General features: G+C 32.6%; 1 long non-coding RNA gene across 1 annotated transcript; it reads left to right on the top strand.

Annotated features, from left to right (window-relative positions):
* Positions 1 to 4,253: 4,253 nt before the first annotated feature.
* On the top strand, positions 4,254 to 13,473 carry LOC107285862. The gene is made up of 3 exons (XR_001548839.1): positions 4,254 to 4,481; positions 11,091 to 11,212; positions 13,112 to 13,473. It is a non-coding gene; the product is annotated as an uncharacterized LOC107285862 (long non-coding RNA).
* Positions 13,474 to 14,150: the final 677 nt, after the last annotated feature.

Below are 14,150 nucleotides of genomic sequence, written 5' to 3' on the forward strand. Positions count from 1 at the left end.
TATGTGTTTGTGTCAGTATGTGTGTGTATGTGTGTGGTGTGTGTAATTATAAATATATGTGAATTTCTGTTAGATCTGTTTCAATAAATGAGAAAAATGTGATATTTAGATTATCCTGTTTGTGAAAATTTCTTCAATATTTCTTTTTTGTATGAATTACTTATACTAAAGACTTAAAAAAGCTCAGGATATCTAGATATCAATATCTATGTCTACATCTGTATCCATAACTATAAAGAATGGTTGCCGGAATTGGGTATGTCTAGTTTAATGAAGAGAAGGACTAGGGGTGACATGATAGCAGTGTTCCAATATCTTAGAGGCTGCTACAAAGAAGAGGGAGTCAACCTATTCTCCAAAGCACCTGAAGGCAGGACAAGAAGCAATGGATGGAAACTAATCAAAAAGAGAAGCAACCTAGAACTAAGGAGAAATTTCCTGACAGTTAGAACAATTACTCAGTGGAACAACTTGGACTAGAAGACCTCCAAGGTCCCTTCCAACTCCGTTATTCTGTTCTGTTCTGTTCTCTCTATATTTATGTCTGTATCTACATCATCTACATCTATCTATACATACACACAAAACACATAGATAGACATTCAGAGATTTACGTTTCAACTAGATTTTGAGTGAAATTCCCCTTGGAAGATACTTTCATAAAGCATCATAATTCCTTTACTTTTAAGAGAGGGAAAGCTCTTTGCTTCTAATGCTTTTGTAACTTCTTGCTGTTTAAGACAGGTTAAGTGGCAAAATGCCTTGTTGAGATAAAGTTGTTTGCACCTTTTCCCTAACAAAAGAATCATGTTACTTTCCTGGCAAACTCAAACTGCTTTGAATTTATTAACCATAAGCTAATAAATATGCTTAGATTATGTTGGCTGTGTTTTAACCTTTTCAGGAATTTATGACACAGAACTTCTACCAGAAGAATATAGGGAAGTATGAAAATCAAGATCTGTCCATGTAAACATTAAGTAAATAGTCTCAAATCAGGTCATAAATAACATAATAATTAGAATCCATATTTATAGAGCTTTTGACTCTACAGATTATTTTCAATAGCAAAAATACTCTAATTGTTTTATTTCAGTTTCTTATGATTAGATTCAGATCAGATCTAAATTGTATCTGTTTATTATAATTACATAGATTTTTAAAAAAAACATGTATTACTATTATATTTCTAGAAGACTAGGCGCATTAAAGCATTCAGGAGGGAATCCAATGTTTGCCATCTGCTTTATATTGTTGCTTTGTGTATATTAATTGTCTAATGCATGTATTTTATTATGTTAGAAATTGTAATTTCTAGAACCAGCCACAGGAGAGAGCTACTTGGAAATTCAATAAGTCTTTCATCCCAAAATAAGCAAACATATCTCAAACTTCAATTTTTGTCAAATTCTGCTTCATGGCAAAAAGCAACAGAAAAAGAGATGAGCTTCTCCAGACAAAAGAATATGTAAAGTGTTATAGATATTCAAGGTGTTAACACATTTTCTGGAGGACTCGTTGGCTTACCATCGTGCCACTACAGTTGACTTCTGCAAAAAAGCTACTGGTTTTATTTTGCTGCAGTGAAATGTTCAGAAGTTCATTACTGTATGTCCTGCCTCCAGCCTTTAGTTATACCCTTATAGTTGCTGCTTTCATGACTTATCTACCTTTGAAACAATATCTGTCTCTTAATGCCATGGCTAAAAACTCTATAAATTGTTGTGGGCTTGCCATGGCTTGCAAGCTTGCAAGTGTACTAGAACCTGACTCGCTGGTCTGGCCAAGTAGATTAGAACAATCAGGTCTATTGAAAATAAGTTTATAACATTATAGCCTGATGGCTTTGCAGTTTATAAGGTTCCACAGCAGTCAATAATGTCTCTCTTGTGAGATTGGTAAGAATATAAGTAATTTAAAGAAATAAATAGAAATAAATAAATAAAAACTGAGTAGGGATTGACTATGAATTTAATTCTATGTGAACCTAGTTTACGCTAAGCAGCTGAATTTAGGTACATTGTTTGCTAAATGCTCAGCACTTGAAATTGGAAACAAGTTTGTGGCAAAGCAGGATATTCAGTTTGTAATATTGTAAGCCATTGTAAGTGTGATAAATCCAGGTAATTATGAATATCAATCTGTCATCCAATCAGCAGAATACATGTCTTCATCAACAGCCATCAAGCATATGAATGAAAAACCTCTTAGTGTGTGAAGTTCTGACATGATACAAGAGATGCACAATGAAGTATATTCAAGAGTTTCTACATCACAGAATCTAAGTGTTGTAATTGCGGAATATTTACATCCTGGTGTATCTCTCTACATTCTCTAATATGACTCATAAAACAAAGACTAATATTGCAGCAGAAGATTTAAAAGTTACAGGCAAGAATGAAGCAGAAGGGCTAGACAAGACTGTAGCTATGTTCTTCTACTCAAACTGGTGACTGACAACAGAAGTTGGAGTATAGTTGGAAAAGACAGTGTGTGGTATCAGTAAGGATTGTCAGAAGCTGTTTCTCTTGAAGGAAGGAATCATAAATATTACTTAGCCCAGAAGGTAGCCATAATTTTCCTGCAAAAGTAGGAAGTGGTAGACAAAATATATTTAGTCTGGCCTTGTTATCTAAGTATCTATGATAGAGTATCTCTTCTTGCCCATAATCATCACCAGCACCATCACGGTAGGCTGGTTAAAATATAATTTTAGTCTATAACTGAAAATGAAATATATTATTGGTAAAGCATTTTAAACAACATGTCAGACAATATATTTTGATGATGTGGAAATGAAGTTTTCTTTAGCAGTCCTAGTATTGTTAGTGCTGCTACTAGTTTTGTAGCCTTTCTATTATTTCATAATCTCTAGAATTCCATGGTAATTTTTTATTTATGGGAAGTTTCAGTGATCATATAATATTAACTTTCATTTACCAGAAGACAGGAAGTGGTTAAACTTAATGACTGCTATATGACAAACCAAACAAGGAACATATTTTAACCTGATAGAATGCCATGCAGAGTCATCACAGCCATGGTGCATAGCTCAGAGCAGGAAAGCAAACAGCTGCTGTAGCCTGATTTGAGTTAAAATAGTGTCAGTGTTTAGTCTGGCGCACTGCTTCAGAAAAGATTGGCAGCTGGGTCAAACAAAGTCATTCCATTGGCTCCTTTCCCAGTAAGCTTCTGCTAGCATTTAGGTACTAGTGCAGCCTAGGCCTTTTCTCAGGGATAGCCTAACATCTAACCGCACCCTCTTACCCTTTTTGTTTTCTTTTTTCAAAAGTCCTTTCCCTCTTGAAGATCAATTCAGTATTATGCAATCTGCCAACATTTGTGTATTAAAATGTGTTCTGTCTTGAAAGCTGATGCATCCTGCTCCCAATATGGTGCAGAAAGAAGTTTGTTACCGTCCTGGATTAATAAAAGGGGCCTTTATGGGTTGTGAAAGAATATCTGTGTGCTTAGGCAGGAAACTTTTTGATCCACAGAAAAGCAAGACGACATCTAGGTAAGCTGACTATCAAATTTATGTTTCTTAGAAACTGTGTAGTGAAATTCAGCTAAAAGCATATTAGTAAACTGCCTTGCTTTCATGAATATATCCTTAAAATCTGAATGAGAATTTATTCTATTTAGAAACTGGTAAAATGTTGTGCTATTCTGTTTAGCTTTAGAATTTTCATAGAAAGTAATGTGGTAGATATTCTTATGTCTACTTAGAAAAAGATTTCTAGGCATGAATATGGAAAAAAAGTAGTTCAGCTATTGCTTAGAAATATTTTTTTTAAAAAAGACCTGGCGTTTGGGAAGAGATTCAAAGCATGCTTTCAACTTTTAGAGATTGAAAAATTGAAATCCAGTTGAGAATAGCTTTGGACTAATAAGGTTTGAATGACTAAAGTTTAACGTAGCTCTGAAGGGAATATTAAGTAAGTTGTCTTTGTCTCATAGTTTTTAATTTTTGTTGTTGCTTTAGCCTGTTGGGTCACATTTTTTGTTAGCGTTGAAGGCTGCCATGAATTGGTAATGAGGGCCCCTTTTGCACATGATTTTGGCACTTGGCCAGAATCAACTTCCCAACGGAGAGCTTTCTTTAAAAGAACCTGGAGCATTTTTTCTTTCTTTTTTGTGATGAGGAATTACTCTGAAAGCTGCCATAACCAGTTGTGTAGGCATGTCAAAATGACTTTATACACGGACATGAAACATTCCTTTTCATTCCAGGTTCTTTTTTCATGGTATGCAAAATTGTTGGAATTATCATTTTACTTTCTTTCAGACTGCTCACCATTCAGAATAGGTTTCATTGAGCCTAGTGGTATAGAAGGTTTGTACTTATATATATAGTTTCCCAGAAAATCAATATAAGCATATCACATTTGGGTCAGTTTACAGTGATAAGTTTTGCTTCAAAACACATCAAGATACAGAAGGTTTCTTTAAGTTTTTCATTCATTAGAGCTAAATGAAGAGTAAGTAAATACCTTTCTAGAATTTTGTCTCTTAAGTTTTAAAGAAAATATTTTATTAAAGTTATATAATTACTTATTGTATATTGTGGAAATAAAGTTTAGATGAACTGTCTTGGGAGAAAAAAGTTACAATGGTTGAATATGTGTTTGATATTGGAATATTTAAACTCTGTAAAATCTACACATTTTACAGGATGCGTACTTTATGATTGGGAACGTTCAAACTATTTTTCATTTGTTCTTGTATTAGCTAACAAGAAATCACTCAAAAAAATCACCATGGATTCATGTGTGTATTTTTAAATATCATAGGTGGAATTTTTTTCATATCTCTTATAATTAGATCTTATACTGTATATGGATGGGCTATACATTTGTATTTGTGGATGTGAGTAATGCCCATCTGTTTTCAATAACTGAATCCAGTGGTTGAAAAAGTAAGCATCTAGGAGAGCTTCAGTTGTCATTAAAAAAACAACAACTGAAGGTCTGCAAATTCTTGTCAGTTTTGTAGTTATTCAATATTATATAGCTGTAGTCCAAATTATAATACAGTAACCAATTCCTTATATTAAAATATTATATATATATCTACTCTGAAAATTTCCAGAATAGAAATATGTTTAACTAATTGATTCATTGTGTTAATTAAACTATAAACTATAAATGCCTTAGTAGATGCAGTTGGAGATTTCTTTTTAAAAAGTTGCTAAATGTAAAAACATTTAATGCAAGCAAGGGTTTCTTTAACAGAAAAATGTTCCCCTGAATAAATCATATAGAGCATAAAGTGGTTGTAATTTATATATGGTTTTGAACATGAAAATAAGAATTAGCCATTAATGATTGGGCCTTTTTAACATTCTAAATAGCTAGTGATCCAATGTAATTAACTTTTCACTTCAGGTTCAGAGCAGAAACTTTATATGAACTACCTAAAGTGTTCTTTCTGATAAAAAATAATTAAGAGATCTTTTACTTATGCAGAATTTGAATAGGAGTTTTTCCTAAAATCATAACTTTTTGAGCAAAGCCTATATTTATAAATTACTTTGATAACTGTCACATCACAGTTCCAGAGTGAAACATATCTTTCTAATCTTTTTGTAGACATGTGTTTAAATAATAAAAAATCAATACTGGTTATTTTTTGCTCCTCCGAATTAAAGAAGGGGGGGGGGAAAGGAAACTGTGATCAGATGTTCCAAAAGAAATGCCCTGACCTAAATCTATGTTCCCATTGGCCTGTTCAATGTCTTCCAGTTGTAAATGGAAGATGAATCTTTCTATACTATATAGTGCAATTGATTTCGCAGACATCCTATGCTCGTCTTATGGAAGTCATGTTGAGGTGAACAAAACTTATTTCAGCAGAATTGTGATGGAAGTTTGCCTTCATTAAACTAATTCCCGTTACATTCTTAGAACAAAAATATTGAATTATAGTATATAGTAATATATATTTCACAACTCTAGCTATTAAGACAAATATTTTTGTAGCAAAAACAAATCTGCAAAATTTCTAACTGCATTGTTTTTAGAAATTTAACTTTTATAAATTCCTTTTACTATTTAGTACCGTTCAGCTTAAAGTAAGAGTTGGATAAAAGTAGTATGTAATGTAACACACAAACACACACAGAGAGACATATATACATATTAAGTTACATATGCAGTTTTGATCATTTTAATGACATAAGGTATCTTGAAAAATGATAATGTACAACTCAATATGATATTTGCTACTGTCATAAGGACACTTAACTATGAAATAATTCTAATCAATAGTGATGGTATAAATTCTGAATAAACATCGTTAGAAATACATGTAGAAATCAAGTTTGTTTAATAAAATGATTAATTACAATTTTGTAATCTAATGAGAATTTAACATTCCACTGATTCGTTGTATTACTATCCGGCTTACAGTACAGTATTTCAGGTTTTCAGGTTTTCTTACCATTTAATTTGTTATTTTTATGTAAGAAGACTATAAATAGTTCATTAATATGGAAATCTTTGGTTCATTCTTTTGGAGAAATAGTAGAGTTGTTACCATAAAAATATTTTAAATAATAGAATATTACATACTTTAAAATTAACTTTAAAAAACCTCAAAATTGCTCATTCCAGTAACAGTTTAGATAGATAGATAGATAGATAGATAGATAGATAGATAGATAGATAGATAGATAGATAGATATAGATATAGATATAGATATAGATATAGATATAGATATAGACATACATACATACATACATACATACATACATACATACATACATACATACATACATATATACATACATACTAAAAAATTAAGTCACTAGAATAAGCAATGTTGAGTTTTTTGGGAAGTGGTCTTTGAAAATCTATGTTCAGTGACTTTTAAAAAATGTCTGGCATAGAAAACACTTGGACATAATCACTTCTGATTCTTGGAATTCTGTTTTGTCAGCATTTCAGTTCTAGGATAAATTGAACAGAATGAGTTTCTATATGAGAGTTCAAATTTGTTGCAAAGTCTGTATAAAACCTACTTTATCCATAGAACAAAGCAAATATTGTTCTAAACAATTGGCTCTCATTTACAACAGAGCCCTAAGTTTCTCTTTTGCTTACTTCTTGCTTATCCGTTTCATGTACTATTAAAAAGTTATTAAAAGTGCAATGTGACTGTATTCAGTAAATTTTCATTTTTTTCTTTACTGTTGAAGGGAACAATGAAGAGGAAAAGTATGGTCACAATATTTTTTTTATCAAGGAGCTAGTATGATACTTTTAGCCCTTAAAGTCCAAACTCCAAAAGGTTTTAGAAAATAAGGTATGGTGTTAAAAATTAGGAGGATGAGAAAGATCCTAGTCACCATTACAGTACATGAAGATGCAAAGAAATAATATATGTGATGCATCTTTCATCACTGAATTGGCATTTGGAACAGTACCATTTAATATTCAGTGGTTTGGAACTGAATTTGGTATCCATCTGAAAGAAAAAATTACACTGAACTTAATATAAGTCTTCTCCTTGTGAAAAGAAGGTTAGGGAGAAATGCAATTGCTTACAGGATGCTTCCAGCTAGTCAGTAAGTTGGTCAGTAAGCTGTAAATACTGTACTGGAAACTGATGATGAAATATTCTTGCCATGTAGTTGCTGCTTTGTAATTTTAAGGAATGAGCTATAGGCAGTGGTGGGATTCAAATATATGAACAACCGGTTCTCTGTGTGGATGTCGCTTCCGGAAGTCCATTCTGGGCCTGGGCAACAAAAAATTAGCTACTAGTTCTTCCAAAGTGGTGCAAACTAGCTGAATCCCACCACTGGCTATAGGACAATATGCAGTAATTCAAGAAATCAGAATTATGAAGATCACATGCATTCTCATCTATATCATCTATGGTCCATAAGACATAATACACTACATTTGTTATTTTATTTTTGAAATAATAATTAGACCAAACAGACTATTTAGAAAGGGGAAAATATAATGTACATGTACATTTGAGACTTGCTTAGAATGACTCTGTCTTAGAATGAATCTATGATTTCTGAATCTGACCAACCCTACATAGTAACTAGAAGAACTATGTCCAAAAAGACATTACTTTTATGTACATTTTTAGAGGTATATAAAAGTAAAAAACGTTTGCTGTTTTATTTTTGTCATTCTATTACTAATTTCTTTTTAATTTTTATATAGTAATGAATTATGTTTAATAAATTTATGTTTTCTGAATTTTAAAACTGAACCAATTTAGAGTTAAACCAATTTGTTTTATTTTGCTTTGTTTTACTTTGCTTGACTGAGGTTTTATAACATTGATTTATTGATTGAGCTTTCCTAAAAGGGGAGGAACCCCATAACACTAATTTGAAGAGAAAATCTGATAATATGTACTATAAAATGTATTTAATTTAATAATATTCTGTTTTCTTACGGCATTCTTTAGGTTAAAAATGTTAAGCTACAGGTCATTACATTATATTTTTACTTAACAATATTTGTTTTATTTATAATTTATATCTATTTATTCTGCTATAGATTTTTCAAAGGAATCTACTCCTTTGCAGTAAGTGGAATCTACCCAAATGAACAGACTTGTGTAGTGAAGAGACTGATAATGTTCATTTACATATGGTCACAAAATGATCTCTCTATACTACCTTTCCTACTTTATTATTTTTCTTTGCAAAATTCATGCCATACAATTATTTGAAATGTATAAACAAGAGTAATTGTTTTCAACGTTGTGAAAAGTTCAGTTTCCTTTTACAGGAAATGAAAAATAGGATGTTCCATGTTTAAAATGAAGTAGGAAGGAGATAGTAAAGGTAGTAATTGGGATTACAGATATTGTAAGAAAATAGAAGTTAGATATGTTGTCTATCCAACTGGATAGAATAGGTACACGTCATGTCCCTTCCCTTAAATGTTGCCATTGTGAGATCTATGAAACATAAGTTTTCCATGGCAATTCCTGCCTTAAGGAACAACCTTACCCTTGAAATTCGACAGGCCACTGCCTACCTTTTTTACTTTCAGGAAAGTGCTATGATGACCTGACTTTCCCCTCACGCATTGGGACAAGGTGAAGCTGAAGTTGCAAGATGTATCTTGAGTTGTATCAATAGAGTTTGGGTATAGTGCCAGGCTTTATTTTATTTTATTTTATTTTATTTTTGTTTTAATTATTTGTATGATATTGCTTTTATATTGGAATTTTGAGCCACCCATTGTTCTGGTCCCAAGGTGGGTGGGCGCCCAAATGTTATATATATAAATAGATAACATCTGTAGATTATAAGATTGCCATATTCAATTGTTTGAAGATCGTGTGTAGTAGGCAAATTGCACCCAAATTACTGATTTCAAAGCACAGTACAGGAGACTTTGAATAAACACTAAATCCTCTGCGATAGTATAATCTTTTCAACAACACCTCAGGAAGAGATTATTACAGCCATTATAATAGTTTTGCTTCTTCATCGGAAAATTGAGTAGATTATTCTTGAAACTTGAAGTTATCTTTAATTATATTTTTATCACACTTGTTTTGGTAAATATAGTAGAAATGTATTCAAGTAAAACATAAACATATGCTTCATATAGATAAAAACAAAAATGTAGATGTCACATATTCAGAACTATGGGAAAAAACTATGGCAAGAATATTCTGAAAATTTTGTTGCTTTTTTTGTATTCTTGTCTGCTTCAAGAACATATTAGGGAACCAAACGTATGAATATTCATGCTGCTTTTATTATAAGAGTATAGTAATAGAAACTTGCAAATCTGAATACATTTCTTTCTCAAATAATTTTCTGCCCCAGACTAAGATGTCCTTTAAGACCACTGTCTTGGTTGTAGGTCTTCCCTTGTTCCTCAAAGTTATTACTACTGCCCATTAAACTCCCATTAAACATTTCAACCTTGATATATTAGTTTTCACTTCAACTATCTCCATCCTTTCATATTACAGTTTCCAACATACTTCCTTTTGCCAGTCATACTCTAATTGTCTCTTTTAACAGTAGAACATTAGAACGACGCTAGTTCTTATTTGTGTCTAATCAGTGTATTTTCAAGGTTGCACACTGCCTAGAGTTGCTTTTTGTGAGAGGGTGGCTATGCAAATTTGACTAACAAATAAAATAAATAAATAAATGTATGTAAAGGATTATTATAATTTTAAGTGCATATGATAACAAATGTATCACAATTTAAGTACTGTATACTTACCCAAAGGACTATTTGAAACATACCTTTTTCAAGTGAAGGGAACTTCATAATCTATAGGCACAATCTGTTTTAATAGCTGCCTCATATAAACATCAATGGGTAAAATGATTATACCAAAATATTGATCACAACACCCTTTGCCCTAACTAAAATTCCTATTTTTGAACAATGTGATTATTCTTTTGATTACACTAAACTTGGCCTAAAAAAATGACACCCAACTAAGAAGTTGCTACATCTGCAAAATCAACTGAAATGTAAACTTTTCTACCAATCTTCTTTATACAGTCCAAAATATCTCGTCTTCTGATCAAATGTCAGTTCAGTCTAGTGGCACCTTTTGAACGCAGATAACAAAGATGCTAAGCTGCTACTGTTTTCTAGAGTATTTGTAGATAAACATTTTAAACATTTGCTTCACAGTTTAGTGAAACTGCTCTTCTAGTGCATTTGCTGAAGGACTATAGGCCTGGGTAAAGACTAGGTCTTTAATGTGGCCCATTTTTTAAATAGGACGTCTGGCCTATGAAGTTGGGCCTCAGATCATACTTACATATTGAGGAAAATCACTTTGAAGAATATTTGTAACAATTCATGAAGCAGAGTGATATGTGGTATAACTGGTTCCAGCTCCCAACTGGCTTTCTCAGCTAAGATTACTCTGTCATTGTAATCTGTCGCTAATGATCTAAGTGTGTCCATAGGCTTAAGCCTAATGTGTTAATCAGCACCTTTATTATAGTTATGTATATTAAGTATTAGAAGTATTCTTTATCCCTGAATTCTCTGATATTTATGACATGTCTGATGATTAGAACCTTCCATATGTGTAATAAAACTTTTAATTTTCTTTCTATTGTTTGCAGCTATTATCAGATCCATACCACTTGGATTTATTCAATTGATTGATTGATTCAATACCCTGCCTTTGTGTTCTAATAAATATAGTATCTAGTAAAATTAAAACAAACGAATCACACCAGAACAGGTAATAAAGAATTAAAAACAAATCAAAATTAATATTGAATAGTATATATATATATATTATCTAGACTAAAATCATTTTGCAGTTATAATCCTGTTGAGATAAATTAATCTTTACACTTGTTTAAATACTGAGAGAATGGAAACTAAATGCTGCAGATGAGGATAGTTTGGTATCAATAAGGAAGAAATCCCTCTTCTGCATCCCAAAAAGATGGGCCTCTGACATTGCTGAACTTTCCAGTGGACAACTAGTGTAGTATCAGTCTACATTGTACTGTACAAAACAATTAGAAGCCACATTTTGCACTAATTACAACTTTTTGATGTATTTCAAAATATATAGACTACAGGCAGTTTTTGTTTAGTGACTGTCTCTCTTAGTAACTATTTGCAGTTATGATAGTGATGAAAAATAACTTTGTGACTAGTTCTCACTTTTCTGACCTTTACAGGCTTCTGAAGCAAAGGACAGCCAAATGAGATCATAAACAAAGTCACGGTTTCACTTAGCAACCACATTGCTTAATGACTAAGTTGCTGGTGCCAATTGTATTCATTAAATGAGAACTACCTGTATAATGAACAATCAAGTTGCAGGCTGCAAATCCAATACTGAATGGTCAAGTAGTATTCCCGAGTGTGAATCTGCTTTTTTCAGGACCAGTCAAACTCATGTAAAATAAAATGAGTCTCAGTCACCAATCCCAGATTTTTACAGGTAGCCTTCAACTTATAATAGTTCTCTTAGTGACTGTTCAAAGTTACAACGGCACTTTAAAAAGTGATTTATGACCGTTTTTTCACGGCTTTTGCAGCATTCCCATAGTCATATGACTAAAATTTGGATGCTTGGCAACTGACTCATATTTATGACGGTTGCGGGGTCACAGTGTCATGTGATCGCCTTTTGCATCCTTCTGACAAGCAAAGTCAATGGGAAAGCCAGATTCACTTAACAACTGTGTTACTAACTTAGCAACTGCAGTGATTCACTTAACAATCGTAGCAAGAAAGGTTGTAAAATGGAGCAAAGTTCACTTAACAGAAATTTTGTACTCAATTGTGGTCATAAGTCGAGGACTACCTGTGTTTGCTAACAATACCACTGCCTTTTTGGATTTAATTTTAGTATCTTTTCCTTTATCCGACCCATTGTTGAACTTATGTGTATGCAAGGGTACTGATTGCTTTGAAGGGATAGATAAGAATCAATAGAAGGGAAATATGGAATATTATAGGTCAGGAAACTATACATATATAGCATGCATCATCCCTCTTTCTATCTCTCTCCCCATCCCCAATCAGCGTATCTCAAAGTCATAAATTCAGGCTACTTCATAAATCTAATAAGCAATTTCCCACGCAAACTATTTTCATAGAAGCTGCAACAGAGAAAATCTAAAAACAAAGTGAGTTAAATTTCCAAGAAAGGTTCTTGGCAATACTTGACAGGAAACTTTTGATAGGGCTTTGCTCTGGAGATATTAGTAAGAAGCCTAGTTATCAGCAACTTCTGATCCCTCATGAGCACAGTTGTCTCTTATCATGTCTGGCTGTGTCCAGCAGTTTATTCTCCAGCAGCTTTACTAGATGCAATTGTGTCTTGACATAGCCAGCTTTCTTATCTCATGATTAGGGACGGAATCTTCTGGATTTAGGACAGGGGTTTAGATTGATTGTTGACTATTCTTGTTTTTGTATTATTTGATATTTGACATCTGAGCACCTACTAGAAGAATGGAAATCCATTTACTATGATCAATTTGGTTAAAGTCATATAAATCTTGTTATACCTTTTTTGTTCCATAATGAATAAAGGACAGCAAACTCTAATTCTGAATCCCTTATATTTGACTATTTTTGTAAAAGAGCTATTTTGGCTTTTCTTGTCTACATTTAGGTGGGAGTGTGAGTTATGTCTTCCATCAGAACTGAAAATTTGTCTAATGCAATTGTATGACAAGAAATTTGCAAAGAAAAATGCATGAAGTCAGCTAGCAGAAATGTTGCATGTTCTAAAGAAGGTGGGAAATACAGTGAGAGCTATCATCAATGGAAATATTTTAATTCCTTTGCTTTTGATCCAACCGCAGAAGATTATAGCTACAAAATAACTTGATGGAGTCCCAGTCATTTGCTAAAGAGCGTTTTAATGACAGGAAATAAAAGTGAAATAATTGCTTCACTCATAAACATTATATATTGCTTTTCATTGAAGCATGACTATCAAAGTCCTGCACTATTGTACGATTTGTGTGTGTGTGTGTGTGTGTGTGTGTGTGGTTTGCATGAGTGTGTGTTGGTGTGATTTAAGCATAAGATTTTTTTAAGCATTTGGAAAAATCAACATATTGGCATATGGAAATCAGCAGCAAGATGAAGATTATTAGCAGAAGACAAGAAGAATAATTTTTGCCAGCAATATGCATGTGCAACAATTGGAGCTCTGTAAATTAAACCATGTTCAAAGGCTGCAGTTATCTGCCATACAAAACTCTACCTTACATAAATGAAGCAAAGCAAAAATATAATCTCAACTCCTAACGAATGAAGGCATTTTGGTGAGAGAGAAGTTCCCTGAGGATGGGCTCCAGCATGAGTCCAAAAGCTTGGAAAACTAAACCTCTGGGCCCAACATGAGTCCAAAAGCTTGGAAAACTAAACCTCTGGGCCCAGTTGACTGTCCCAGATTGGATCAGCTCCTAACTACTATGATCTTTACTTCCTTCAAAGTTGTTTGTTTATCTGTTTATTTATCTATTTGTCTTTTTATTTATTTATTGTATTTCTCAGGCAAGTATGCTTGCTAGAACAAAAAAGCAAATAAACAAAAAACAAATTCATATAGTGCAATGACCTAAGTGGGATTCATAGTTTAATCATCCTTCTTTGATTTATAGCCTGTAAATAGGTTATGTCTTCTTCTTGATAGTTGCTCA

The sequence above is a fragment of the Protobothrops mucrosquamatus genome, unplaced genomic scaffold, assembly GCF_001527695.2.
Source record: "Protobothrops mucrosquamatus isolate PMUCROS unplaced genomic scaffold, P.Mucros_1.0 scaffold223, whole genome shotgun sequence".
Lineage (NCBI taxonomy): Eukaryota > Metazoa > Chordata > Lepidosauria > Squamata > Viperidae > Protobothrops > Protobothrops mucrosquamatus.